This window comes from Pipistrellus kuhlii, unplaced genomic scaffold (genome assembly GCF_014108245.1).
Source record: "Pipistrellus kuhlii isolate mPipKuh1 unplaced genomic scaffold, mPipKuh1.p scaffold_m20_p_5, whole genome shotgun sequence".
NCBI classification, from domain to species: domain Eukaryota; kingdom Metazoa; phylum Chordata; class Mammalia; order Chiroptera; family Vespertilionidae; genus Pipistrellus; species Pipistrellus kuhlii.
This window is the reverse complement of record NW_023425551.1, coordinates 40,424,813-40,440,737: the sequence shown is the minus strand read 5'-3', so window position 1 is coordinate 40,440,737 and position 15,925 is coordinate 40,424,813.

Here is a 15,925-nt window from a genome sequence, read left to right as displayed (position 1 = left end):
ACTTATTTACCAACAAAGGAATTCTACTTATCATTATATATAATCTTACTTGTGTTTCAGTTGCTCTTTAACTTAAACAATATGTTAATTAAAAAAAAATAAATATATATATATATATATATATATATATATGAAAGTCTGTACATAATCTTAATAGGAAATAGCTCTATTTCTATTAAATATAAGACTATTCTAATTTTTCTGCCTTTGCATGTATTGTTTTTTATAAAAATCATGTTTTAAAATATCACAATGATAAGTAGATATATTTATGGTTTGTGAACTTAAATTAACAAATCTAATTGTATTTTTTTAAACATTTTCATTTAGTACTGTCATACTTGAAGTATTAAATGACTTGAAGAAGAGTGATGGTAGAATATCCCAGAAGATAAAAAACAAAACAAAAATAAAACAAACAACAACAACAACAAAAATCTGTATTAGGACCATAATGTTTAAAATAGAGGACATATTTGTTCTTGAAGTTTTACATGCTTTTGTTGTCTTTTTAAAAACTAATGAAATGTGGCGATAGTTATGTAACACAAAACTCATGTTTCTGCAGAGTTCATAAAATAGTTGAAAGTAGAGCAGAGTTTATTAAAAGTTAGACAAGTTTAACCTTTGGGCATTTAGTGTGAACTTGAGATATAATCTTAAAATATTTAATCTCTCAATGTTGATAAACAAAACAGGTTCATGAGCTTTGGTAGCTGGGTAGGAAAACATTTATTAAACGAATCTCCTTTTATTTCTCTCAGAGTCTGTACCTGCTTTTCATCCTCTGAAAGCCATCCAGGGCCCTACATCTCTTTCCTTATGTCCATATCAACTTATTCCTCCTTTGCTCCCAATACATATCACTCATTGTCTGAGTGGTTGATCTGAGCTTTTCTTTCTCAGTAAAAATCTCTCTAAAAGGTAGTGTTTGCTTTTACAGTATATGGAAAAAATTATTGGAAATTAGAAATGACACAGTGTTTTTCATGGCAAATGTTATTACAAATATGGTGATGTGCAACGTTTATTAAATGGTGCTCATTTAAAGTTCAAATGTTAATAAGGGGCGGATTTTTCATAAAGCAAAACAGAGGCCCTATTGGAGTTCTGGCTTTTATTCAAGGTCATGCATCTGACTTGTTGGGCAATCTTCAAGAAAGTCACTTATGTGTCCTTAACCTGAATCTAGTGGGTTTTCTCCCCATCTGTAAAAAATTAGGTTAATAACACATGTTTATTTGTAAAGTGCTTTGGTATGCTCAGAGTAAAAAAAAAAGGCACAAGTGCAAATATTGTTAATATTGTATTTATTAATTGCTGAGGATGGCTTCAGTGCACCTTTGCTATTTAAAAATCCTGCTTGCAGCTGTGAAAACATTATGCTTAACACAAGCAATTATCAGTGGGGATTGGTGCAGAACTCACAGGGAAGGCAGCTGCTGGAGGGGTCATTAAGAGTAGAGTGTGAAAGGAAAGAAAATGCAGGTAGTATTTAAAAAGAGAGTGGTAATATAAAATTGGGTTATATATTATATTATATATTAATTATTATATAGTAATTATATATGTATATATATGTATATTGTGGGAGAGTGTGTGTGTTATACAGAGATATATGCCAAAAATCCCTATAGCTATGATTAAAGTCTGATTAAATTTAGACTGGAGTCTTTTTGTTTTGTTGTCAATCTCTTGCCTTCACCACCTTCCCTTAGGTCTATAAATCCCCTTCCTTCCACAGAGCTTGCTATTGTGTACAATGTTTTATTACATTTTTTTTCCTCAGGAAAGATAAATATATTAAAGTATTATAATAAAACTAGAGGCCCGATGCACGAGATTCATGTAAGAGTAGGCCTTCCTTCCCCCTGGTGCTGGCACCGGCTTCCCTGTGGCACTCAGGGCCCAGGCTTCTCTCCAGCCACCAGCAGGCACCTGAGACTCTGGCTTCATCCTTGCAGCCCCGGCTTCATCCAGTCTAATTAGCATATTACATTTTTATTATCCTATTTAATAAAGAAGGAATATGCTAATAGACCATCACTCCATCACAAATGGCTGCTCCCACAGCTGAGGCCAAGTTCCCATAAGGAGCCTTAATGAGCAATCAGCAGGGACCTGAGGCTATGCCCTCCCCTTACCCTGTGGGTCATGACAGGGACTTCAGGCCATGCCCCCTGCCCGGTGGGGCTTGACAAGGGTGGAACTGGCTGGGTCTGGATCTAGCCCAGTGGGGGAGGGGGGGTTGCAGCCAGGTCTGGATCCCACAATTTTGAGGCTCATGTGGTTGGGTGGGGACTTGACTCTGGGTCCCGTGGTGTGCCCCAGACTCTGACAGGAGAAAGGTTTTCATATACATTTTACTAATTCTTTTTTTCATCTCTGACACTTATATTATAGGGAAAGGGCAAATAACAATATTAAATTATTTCTTCTAATTAATCCCCTTTTAATGTGCATGAATTTTGTGCACTGGGCCACTAGTTATTGATAAAAAGAAGGAAGGAAAACCTAGACAGAAAGTATCAGAAATCTATGTCTTTATGAAAATTCTATTTTTCTCTTCTTTTGTTCCTCCAAGTCTAATAGAGCATTTGTTTAGTTTGGCACCAGAAAGATTAAAAACTTTTGTATTTCTTTATCTGTCATTTCAATTTCACTTATCTTCTCTGTGGATATTGCTGTACTCAAATTGACTACACCCTAGTTTACTCAACAACTTTTATTGTCAATTTTCAAAGGTGGTGTATGTGAAAACTTTGAACTTTCTAACATCCGTTGTGTCTCCACTTATAGAAATGTGTGGACTGACAGAAGATAAGACCATGACATGAGGGTTAGAGGAGTACAGTTAAAGCTTAGTGACCTACTTCCTGATATTTACCATCCACCTAAATTAAAATTTCTCTGAAAAATGTCCTTTAATGGAAGCAAAGTAAGGTGGTATGTATATGCAAGGGAGTTATGATTAGTAAAACAAATTCTTCCTTTACAAAAAGAGCAAATGGGGAAAAATGGAAGAAGAGGACCCTAAAAGGAATCTATAATAATAAAAGCATAATATGCTAATTAGACCTGATGTCCTTCTGGATGAAGCTGGGGCTGCAAGGGAAGCCCAGGTCCAAGGTGCCTGCTGGCAGCCAGAGGGCAGCTTGGGTGTAGGGTGCCCACTGCTGCAGGGAACCCCGGGTCCCAGGTGCCAGAGATGGGGGAAGGGCGGCCTACTCTTGCACAAATTTCGTGCATCAGGCCTCTAGTGAAACTATAATGTCCAGCTTGTTGATAACTTTGCTATTTCTTCTCTCCTGCATCTATCATTTTTCCTTCCTCTATTTTTTTTTTCTTTCATTTTCTCTTTTATGTTTCTCTGCTTTCTTCTCTCTCTAGATTGTGGAGTTTTACTTGTGATCATTAAACTGATTTAAAAAAAAAAAGTCATCAGCCGAAACCGGTTTGGCTCAGTGGTAGAGCGTCGGTCTGCGGACTGAGGGGTCCCAGGTTCGATTCCGGTCAGGGGCATGTACACTGGTTGCAGGCACATCCCCAGTAGGGGGTGTGCAAGAGGCAGCTGGTCGATGTTTCTCTCTCATCGACGTTTCTAGCTCTCTATCTCTCTCCCTTCCTTTCTGTAAAAAATCAATAAAATATTTATTAATAAATAAATAAATAAATAAATAAATAAATAAATAAATAAAAGTCATCAGAGCAATGTGTTGGCCATAAGCTACAATGAAATCATGACAAATTAAATCAGCTGTGCAGATGATTCAGGTAAATTAAAAACAAGTCAATATTCAGAGAAAATGACACATATTCATGTTTTATACTAACCAAATTAAACACTGTTCCCTATATGTTTTGTTTTGGCTTTATGAATCTTAGCTAATAGACACTCTTACAAATATGTTATTGTCAAAAATTGTTTTTAAACTAATTTGGGGAAGGATAGGCTAATAATATTCTTTTTTAAGGGTCACACTATCATCCTTATTCAATGGAAAGACTTTCTCTTATTTCATATAATTCCTCTCATTTATATTCTTCATGCTCTTCCCTACCCAATTCCCATCTGCTAAAGACAATCTTTCTATACTATAATACATTTTTTCTTTTTATTTCCATATGTTCTTATTAAAAAGCTATGCTATTATTTTATTAAGCTTAAGATGCTTATGTTTGGCACTGAGACTATTAGGATCAATTCATGGGCTGAGATGGACTTTTAATCTAATGCTTTGAGGAGTAGTATTCCTTAAAGTGGAGTTTTGGGAAGGCAGTTAAACTATGTGAGGATCAGTTTAATATAATACTTTAAAATTTTGTTAGAGGAGGATAACATAGTCTTTACTCTAGGGTTAACTAAGCCTTAACTAAGCCTTACTACAAGATATGAGCCTTCTTGGGTCTCTACTGAATATCAGAGTTGTTCAATTAATTTTCTTTGAACTGGCTGATTTGAAACTTCGACATCTCTGTGCCCTTCTTAAATTTAAGGGACATTTCATCTCAAATCATTCTAGCTTTTCTTGCTCTTGAATTTATTCCTGGCAAGGCTTTATGAATTTTTATCCCTTGCATGTGCCATAAGTGTGTACTCCAATGTTCACGATCACCCCTGCTTCGATTTTTACTCTGGAGCTCTTTTGTTATGTAGCTTCCTCTCCTCCCCAGAAGTCCGCATTACATGCTCCCTCTGCTGAGCTCCTTAATCTCTGGCATCTGTCTCTGGTATTGCTTATTGTTCAATATCTGAAAACAGTTGATTCATTGGTTTTCCTCAGTTTACTATTATGAGACTGTAATTTAAGTTCCATTTCTTATTGTATGTCTTGGATTGTATGTCTTTTAGGCTGAGTTAGTATCATTTGATTATCAAAGCTTTATTTTTTTATATATATATATACAAAAGATTCCAATGTAAAATACTTTGCTGGATGTTGAACAATGAAAACTAGTGCAAATTATATACCAATAGACCAGTGCATGGAATTTGTGCATGGGTAAGGTCCTAGTGCCTGCTCCCTGGTCAGACTCCTGATCAAAAGGACAATTTGCATATTAGGCTTTTATTACACAGGATTAGTGACTTCATTTCTTCTGAGGAAAATATAGGATTGCTATACATAGACTATGTTAGACCATGTTTTTGCCCACAGCAGCATTGTCTGGAAAATCCTCAAGTCATTTGAAATGAAATGATACTTTTAAATGAAGGTTAAAAATCATATAAAATTTTGTGTTATAAAGCAGAAAGAGTGGGTTATTTTTGTTTTTGTTTTGTTTTTTTCCTAAGTTGTGATAGTGCAGGTGGAATTGAAGGAATCTAATACTACCAAAACTAATGAATAAATATAGAAAAGCCACAGGCATTATCTATATTAATCTATACATATAACAACCTAATACAAAAAGACTGAATGGCAGAACAACCAAACAACTGAATATATGGCCACTATGACATGTGCTGACCACCAGGGGGCATGAATGTAACATGGCAGGCAGCAGCAGGCAGCAGAGCTTGAAATATAGTAGGCATCAGCCATGGCAGGATGGTGGAGCAGGTGAGAGGGGTGCCTGACCAAGGCAGGGCACCAGTTGCTATCATTGGGTTGAGCCTCTGGTGGTTACTGAAAATTCTTTGCTCCTGTGTGCTGGAGTCCCATCCAGCACTTGCACCTGCTGCCAGCTCCAGAGCCACTGCTCCCATCCACTGACGGTGCCTGGTGCTACCCCTGAGGACTTCTCCTCATCCCCCTGTTCCTGAGGACATTCGGGGCAGCCACCACTGCTTGTGCCTTTTGCTAACCTGGCCCCAATTGCTCCTCACAGGTGAAAGCAGGGCCAGTGCCATCAGCGTGTGGAGCAGTGATGGCAGGAGCAGGGCTGCCAGCAGACAGGGTCTGGAGGCCACAGAAAGAGAAGCTGACCATGGGCATGGAGGATGGGCTGAGACCCGACCCTGTGCCCACTGTAGCCTCATAGACCACAGTTTCTTTCAAGGTGCACAAATTCATGCACTGGGCCCCTAGTAAAAGCATAATATGCTAATTAGACCAGATGTCCTTCAGGAAGATCTTTAGGATGAAACTGGGGCTGCAAGGGAAGTCTGGGTCCCAGGTACTGGCTGGCGGCCGGGGGATGGTCCGGGTCCTGGGTGCCTGCCAGTGGCCAGAGGGAAGCCTGGACCCCAGGGTGCCAGCAGCCAGAGGAAAGCCCGGTTCTTGGGTGAGAGGTCAGTGATGGCAGCCCAGGTAAGGAATGCCTACTCTTGCATGAATTTCATGCATTGGGCCTCTAGTGTCAACATAAAAACCCATTATATTTCTACAAACCAGTAAACAATTGAACATGGATTTGAAAGGACAATGTCACAATAATATAAAAATATGAATTGTTCAGAGTAAATTTAATAAAAAAAATATGAGCAAGATATATTCTGAAACAAAATCCTTATGGATTTGAAGAATCAATCATGTTTACATGTCCATTATCATCAAGTTTACATATAGATTCAATGAAATTCCATTCACATTGTTGGAAGAATTTCTTATTTTTCTAGGAATGGAGATTACTCAAAAATACACATGAAATTCATAGGATTTATGGTTACCAACAATTTCTTAAAAATATAATATATGGAGGATTTATTTTCTCAAATGTTACTATAAAATAACTGGACTCTAGATAATGTAAAATTAATGTGTTAAGAGACTTATATATGAATAAAGCAAAATAGAGATACTATAAATAAACTGGCAAATATATGATTAAGTGATTTTCTTTTCTTAATATTTTATTGATTTATTTACAGAGAATTAGGGAGAGGGATAGACAGAAACAATGATGAGACAGAAACATTGACCAGCTGCCTCCTGCACACCCCTTACCAGGGATATGCCCACAACCAATGTACATGCCCTTGACCGGAATCAAACCTGGGACTCTTTAGTCTGCAGACTGACACTCTATCCACTGAGCCAAACTGGTTTTGGCGGTTAACTGATTTTAATGAAGATGTTAGATTAAATTAAAAAGGAAAGGATGAGATTATCAGCAAATTATATTAGTCCAAATGAATATATACTTGAGAGATGAGCTAACCATTTCAACCCTTACTTTTTACTATCAATAAAAATTAATTCAAAGTATAGCATATCCCTAAATTTAAAAGCTCCAACTATGAAATATAAAGAATAAAGCTAAAGAGAGATTTTCCAGTATTTGGGGTAGATAAATATTTCTTTGACAAATCACAAAAGAACAATAACTACAAAATTAAGAATTGAATCGATTAGAAATATTAAAATAACATTTAAAAATTGGCCCAGCCTGTGTTGCTCAGTGGTTGAGCTTCAGCCTCTGAACTATGAGGTCACAGTTTGATTCCTGGTCAAGGCAAGGTCCTTCTTGAGGGCTCGATCGCCAGTATAAGGTGTGCAGGAGAGAGCCAATCAATGATTCTCTCTCATCATTGCTGTTTCTATCTCTCCCTCTCCCTTCCTCTCTGAAATCAATAAAAATATTTAAAATATAAGTATATGTTATTCATTGCCAGAGAAAAAATCAATTATTTCATCATTTATCAGTTGAACATATGTTCCTTGAAGATGAATAAAACAGAAATAAAGATTTGAAATTAAGCTATATCATATGGCTTAGAAAGGCCTGCTCATTTATACCAAACAAGATTGCTTGCTTTCCCATTGTACATTGAAGTTTTCTTTAAAAGGAAAACATCTAATAATTAGAAAGGCATTAAAATTAATAGTTAGACTTAACGTTATCACATTCAAAGTGAAACCATCCTGAAATTATCCTGGTACCTGAATCATAGACTAGAGACTCATATAGTCAAACTGTGCTAGAGTAAAATTTCAAAAGTTCATAGTTAGAAGCTACCACTTTACACTGTATCAGGTCAATAGGAAAATTTCCAAAATAAAATAGAGGAGAATGTATTAAACACTCTAAAAATTATATCTTGTTTTTGATTAAATGAAATAATCTAATCTGTTGCTAAAATCACAGCAATAATATTTATTTGGAAAATATTTATGAGTAATAATTTTGTAGCATACTACCAATGTTGATTTTATACTCATTTAGCAATGCAATCAAAGGATAAATGAAAGCCCGGCCGGTATGGCTCAGTGATTGAGCATCAACCTATGAGCCAAGAGGTCACAGTTTGATTCCAGGTCAGGGAACATGCCTCAGTTTTCTGGCTTGATACCCAGTAGGGGTGTGCAGGAGGCGATCTTCAGGGGGGGGGGGGGGTGCAGAAGGTGACTGATCAGTGATTCTTTCTCATCATTGATGTTTCTATATCTCTCTCCCTCTCCCTTCCACTCTGAAATCAATAAAATTTTACTTTTAAAAAGAGAAAATGAAAGAAAATATGCCAATATTGGTTAGATATATGTTTTTAATTTTGCCTTACACATATTATTCCAACCTATATAAACATTGTCAAACGACTGCCTAAGTGGCGCGTGCCACAGATGGAAGACCTAGACCCACCTGCAGCTTTGTGTGTCAGGGATGTCAGTTTGTTCTTGGTTGCTTGCCAGATCCACATTTTTGCAGGGTGGTTGTAGGCGGGTGGTAACACACAGATGTTTCACTGAAAACAAAGTATTTGAGAGTATTATCTAAAGACTTAGACTAAATGCACAGCACTAGAGATAAGAATACAAATAACAGAGATTGAAATAAATTTACTATTAGTATGATATGAAATTCTCAAAATAGCTAAGAGAAGATTTAAATAAAGTTTAGTCAAATTTGGTGATTCACACTTGTCCACTTATATTCTGGGGAAAGTAATTATGAGAAAAATTGTTTTGGTTTATTTCTAGCAAGATTTGCCTTTAAATCTGCATGATGAGTGGCCAAGTAAAATCCCAAATATTCCAATTACAGATCACTTAGAATAATTCTACAAATGCCATATGTGATGTTAGCAATTCTCATGACAATTACATAGAGATCTGTTAATGCAAAGTTGAGTTTATTATTTGTTTTACTGATAGAAAATAACATAAAGCTTGAGCATCATATTAACAAGCATAATCAATGATGTCAATGATATATGCAAAGTGATATTACTTTGAATTAAAATAAAACAATATACTCTTGATGATCTAGATAGGTTGGACATCTGTAGCACTCTCATTTTGCCCAGAATATGCTTATATACTAATTTTCTTGTTCAATGAAGTAGTCTATAAGTTGGTGGCGGTTGTGCATATCAACACAAAACCACTTAAAATACAGAATCTGTATTCTATCCAGCACTGAAATGGAGCATATGTTAGTTATAAAAATAAAAAGAAAGGAAGAAGAAACTGCTGTGCTTACTTACATTCAGGCCATTTCAGTGATACATTGAATGAGAGGGCTGACTTGAAAAAAATAAAAAAAAGAGGAACACTTTATTTCAAAAACCATTTTAGTTTGTTTGGAGAAAAATATTCTGCTCTGATTCTAAAAGTCATACATGTATTCCAAACCATTTATAAAATACAGAATAATAAATTTGTCATTTCAAAGTTATTGTAATCAAAATATCCATGACAATATGGTTGAACAGTCATATGCAATATTCTATAGTTTGTTATGCAAATTAAAATTAGCAATTTACTTATAGCTTTTATTGCATGTTTTGAGAGAAATCAAGTATAAAACACAACTTTGACTTTTACAGTACAAATGAAATTTGTATTTATTGAACAAATTTTTCTCCAATACAAAATTATTAGTAAATGATACCCTACATCTAATGATTGTCAATATATAGCAATTATATACCTACTGCTTTGAAATTAAATTTAGGTTTCTTACAACACTAAGATTTTAGTGAACAAGTTAGCATTTTCTGTTTTTATATTGTGTATGGCATTTTTAGTTTTGTCCAAATATGACACTGTAAAAAAAAATTTCTCCCTTTTTACTTTTAATCTAAAAAAAAAAAAAAAAAAAAAAAAAAAAAAAAAAAAAAAAAAAAAACTAAGTAAATGCACTTGAGTTTTAGTTGTGTTTTTCACATTGTAAAAGTATATAATACTAGAGGCCTGGTGCATAAATTTGTGCATGGGTGGGTCCCTCAGCCTGGGCAGCAATCAGGGCTGCTGGGGGTTGGTTGTGGGATCACACTGACCACTGGGGGGAGAGGGGGCAGCTCAAGTGTTGAGCGTCTGCCCCCTGGTTGTCAATGTACATCATAGTGACTGGTCAATTGGTTGTTCGGTTCGGTTGTTTGGTCACTTAGGCTTTTATATAGAGAGATTTCCCAATATTCTCTTTCATAATTCGTTATTTCTGTATATGTACCTATGTGAAAATGACATAAATTAGAAATTTTATATACACATACCAATTTTATGTTACTGGTATTATATACTTATGTACATATGCATGCTTAATATCTTATGAATGCTTGGTTAAAATTACCAAAAATTTAGAATCATCAAATGGAAGTTAGCATAAAATATCAATGACAGATAAAAATAAATAAATAAAAATTTAAAAAGTAATGACAATTTTAGGAGGATGCATAAAATGATAGTTTGAACAAGTTAAAGCAACCAAGTATGCAATGTCAGTGCATTTTCTCTATTCCTAACTTTGTTTCAGTGATTTTAAAGTTTATAATGGGAATTTGTCTTAAGTTCCTGATTATAACTCATGGTTAATAACACCTAGCGAGTCTATTCATTACTATAAGCTATTCCTCTTTGAGATAATTCTGATCAGTGCTATATTTTTGTTTTTTCTGAAGTGTACAGGTTTAACATAGCTTTGAAAGGTACAAAGGTTGAGAACATAAAGGTTGATTTTGTAGCAGGCACTAATGGATTTGTTTATCTCCTTTGAAAGAAAATATATTAAGTGACAAAATTTTGATATGCATAATTCATAAATATATGTAGGAATAGTATTATTGCTGCTATGAAAATTCCACAAACTTATTTATATGAGGAATTATTGAGTCATTTCATGAAAAGGGTTCCTTTATCTGGTCCAGATCTAATTGATCCTACAGAAGTAACTTAAATATATCCTCCAGATTACAAAAAAGAAAAAGAAAAAGAAAAGAAAAGAAAAGAAAAGAAAAGAAAAGAAAAAAGAAAAGAAAAGAAAAGAAAGGATAAAAGCAGAAGGCATATTGATGACCTAGGATGATCTATTTGGATAGAGTATTTAATTTTGCAGTTAACCTATCAAAGAGAAAAATTTGCAACTCTATAATAAACTTATCACAGATGTAATTAGTATTTACTCTGGAAACACCTCAGTCATTTTTAAACCACATATCTAGTTTTGAATAGTAACAGATAACATGTAACACTTCAGGAAATACAGAATCTGGTATAACTGAAGGAAGATATCTTCCATCTTTGCAAAAAAGTACTAAAATATACATTATAGTGAGTAGATAATGAGACCAGGTATAATCCTTCCTCATATTTTCCAATATTATAAACCAAATTTTTTTTACATTAAGGGTTTAAATTTAAAGTTTGTATTATTTTCTTTTTAATTTTGAATTTTTTTTAAATATATATTTTATTGATTTTTACAGAGAGGAAGAGAGAGAGATTAAGAGTTAGAAACATTGATCAGCTGTCTCTTGCACACCCGCTATTGGGGATGTGCCCGCAACCAAGGTACAATGCCCCTGACCAGAATCAAACCTGGGACCTTTCATTCTGCAGGCCGATGCTCTATCCACCGAGCCAAACCGGTTTCGGCTGAAATTAATACTTTTTTATTTTATTTTTAAAATATATGTTAATTACATGTTTAAATGTCAGTGACCTACAATTAAAATAAAGTTTTCTTTTATTTTTCTCTTATCACCTCAGGTGTAACAAAGTTAAAGTGAAAAAATATATATAACATGAGAAACTGGGAAAGTTTACTTTTTAATATAAAACAAATGGGTGATTTTCTTATAAGTATTAAAATATATGGTCCTAGCCATTATTACACATAATCCAAAGGATAATTTTCTTTTAGTCTCTTTGACATTACCCTAGCATCTCTTAGGAGCTTTATATATGTCATACTGGAAATTACTTTCAGAACTGGCCTACCCTTAAATTTTAATTCATTAGCAACATATTGGCTAGGCTAATAAAAGTAATTTTAATGCTTTGATAGAAATTATTATCAATGCATATATTATGCAAAGTAAGCAAAATGAGCAATCTATTTTGATAATGTAGATGCAGACTTGAAGGCTACATTCAATATAAATATACACCAATGATTAACACATTTTTCAGAAATGACAATGTTTTGACAACACAAAGACATATATGTTAGCTATGTATTTAGAAATGAACAAATAAAACCTGATTCAAGCTAATCAGATATATAACAATATGAAGACATGATATAACACTCTTCTCAGTAACTGAGTTATTTTTTGCGACATTTAATTATTTTAGCTCAGTGAACAAATATATTTTTATCAAAAAGCAAGTACATTTAATATACAAGAACGAGTTATGCATAAGATGCAGCACTTTAGGAGCCACTAATATTGAGAGGGTCACAGATGTACCTAAAGTTCATATTAATGAAAAGAGAAATGTTGCAAAAGAGAGGCAAGCCACAGGTAAACAGTAGGTAAAGGAAGATATGATTCACTCTGCCAGGAGCACCAAGAAGTTCTGCGAAGAGAGGTTAAATAAAGGAGCAGTATTTCAATAAGGAAAGGTTGGCAGTGGAATTTGAGCATATAAAGACAGGGAGTATTCATGGAATAGTTGCCAACCAGATGACAACACATGGTTATGTGTTTTATATATACTCTCATGTAATCATTACAAAAATTATTTGTGGTAAACAGCAATATCTCTATTTAAGGGATGAATTCCACCACTTATCACCACCTCTGTGTTATTCCAGAGCCTGTTCTTTAACAACATAAACAATCTGTCCTTATGAAGAGATAAAAGCAATATGTCTGGCTCTTGTGTTGACAGGCTAACTTTAGCTATCATTTGAGAGCCAGTCAGTCTTTTTATCAAGCTAGATCTGCAGTCATGTACATCCATTCTAACACTTTTCACCTTTTATCCGATATTTGACATCCTATTTGTAACTTTATGGAATTCATGATCAATTCATGAACTCTGGTAACTTTTTATTATAAAAAAAAAAAAGTAAAAATAAATCCAAGAACAAAACCAAATTCAATGCAATGAAATATTTCTAGCTCAAAATCTGATCCATGTATGATTGCATAAGTGTGCTGTGTTGCATATCTAGCTTATATTAGAGTCTAAGAGGAAACATTAAAGTTATTTTATAATGAACATCAAAATAAAAAAAAATAGTTAATTCCAATATGAATGCTAAAACCTGATCCTTAATTTTGAAGATAGTATAAAAGCTTCCATGTCCATTTGTCCGAGGGGTCTCTATTATTTGAGCACTCTGAAGAATAAGAATGAATGGTCCTTTCCATAGGGAATTAACATGGTCCATCTTAAATGTTCCTTTTTACTCATTATAAATTTGTGAACCAAGTAATAAAATATTTTAAAGATTGTAAAAACAAAAAAAGAAAATTCAGAGCATATGGTGCTGTAAGTATACTCTAACTTTCTCATCACTGGTGTAAATATTATACTTCCTTGAGGCTCTGCATAAAGAACCCTGTTTCAACTTCAGTGAATTTTTTGAAGATAATAATTTCAGTTTCTAACTAGATGTACATGTCCTTGGGAAAATCATTCAAGCCCTCAGATACTTCTTTCATAGTAAAAGGCTAGGATTAAAATGTATGTTCCTTAAGGTCCAATAAACTTTAAAATTTTGCTGGAAGTAGATGTTTTGTTGACTTACAACTGTTACAGCATAAGGAAAAATGCAAAGTTAAGGTAGACTGATTAGAGAATAACTAGTTCAGTAGGAACACATAAATCTTGAAACCAAATGTATATACGTTGCAACTATTATAGTTTCTGGAAATTGGAAATCATATTTAGTATAAGTTGTTTTATTTTAATAGACAAAATTAAGTAAATATATAGGCCTTTCTAAAAGGCAAATAAAAGATGTTTTTCTATTTACTAATTGTATTACTTCTTTTTGCAGCTAAATATGAACACAATTATATAATTCCAAAGCCTCTAACAGTATAACAAAGTGTAAGTAAATTCTGACAGATATATATATATATATATATATATATATATATATATATATATATATGTATAGATATAGATATAGATATAGATATAGATATAGATATAGATATAGATATAGATATAGATATATAACTAGAGGCCCAGTACATCCAATCCACGCATGAGCAGGGTCCCTAGGCCTGGCTAGAGATCAGGGACGATCTGTGAGGTGACCAGTGAGGCAATCTGGGGGTCCCTGCTGGCACGTGATGCCTTGGCCTGCCTGGCATTGCCCGCTCGCTGACCCTGTCCCCTGCTTCTGCCACTGGTTGCCTCCCTCTGTGGGGCTACCAGTGGGGCAATCAGGGGCCCCCACTGGCACTCACCTTGGCTGATCTGGGGCCTGAGGACTGTGGGCAGCTTCTGCATTGAGCATCTTCTCTCTGGTGGTCAGGGTGCATCATAGCAACTGGTCTTTCCAATGGTGATTCAACCGTTCAGTCATTTTGCATATTAGGCTTTTATTATATAGGATATCACACATATATATTCCAGTATATTAAAATAATTTTATTCTTTACATATTTATTTTACATGTTACCATACATATTTATAAGTACATATATAGATACATATGTATATCTGTATATGTGTATATATACATATATGTATATAAATTTACTCTAGTTACTAGCATTTGCATTTCTTCCAAACTAATATTTCTAATTCACTATAATATTTCTTTGGTTTAAAATAGCTGTTTTAAATTTCATAAACATTATATTCAATACTACTATCTATTATTTCATTTTTTATAATTTATTCAGACTTCTTTTTTAAAGAAAATTTATTTTTATTTTTAAATATATGTTTATTGATGTTTATAGAGTGGAAGAAAGAAGGAAAGGGAGAGAGAGAGAGACATAGATGTGCAAAAGAAACATAGATCAGTTTCTTCCCACATGCACCCAGACAGGGACCAAACCAGCAACCTGGGTATATGTTCTGAGTGAGAACTGAACTGGTGACCGTTCAATGCACAGGGCAATGTTAAATCAACTGGGTCACACTGGCCAGGGTCAGATTTCTCAGTTTATCATTTCTTTCATATATTGTATCTACTCTGCTAATGAATCCACATATTTTTTTTTAATCAATGGCACATTTTATGTTTTGAATTTTAATATATCTCAGTTCAGTTTATGTAATATACCTTGTTTTTTGTTTGTATTCTTATTCTTTCAATTTTTTCTTTTATATTTTAATCATTTAAATATATTTACTGTATATATTTTTTTCAGATGACTTTATTACCTCTTAGCCTTGGAGTTGTAATACTCTTATTTATTAACTTGTTATCTATCTCTTATAGTGAATGTGTTCTTTATGCAGTTTTACATTCTTGTTGAACTCATTCTCAGTGGGAGATTATATTTATGAGATTCCAATATATTCCTGAGATGAGGAAATATATCTAGAGACGGATTTTGCCCTTGTTCAGCCCAAGGGGTTTTACTTGTTTTTATGATATGATCTCATCTCCCAATTTGCAGCACCTGTGGACTGGGGAAAGTCTGTCTATATATCCATGCGTGGTGTAGGCATGGAGTTTCTAATACTTAGTGGAGACATTTGCTCCTATTTAGAGCTCCATGCAGAATCAAGCTTTCCTGAACTACAAAATAGGTTATGTTTTTTCTTTGTTTATGTAACTGTGCAAGTTCATTTGGATTCTAGACATTGTGAATATGTTACAACTCCAGTCCCTAGCTTCTAAA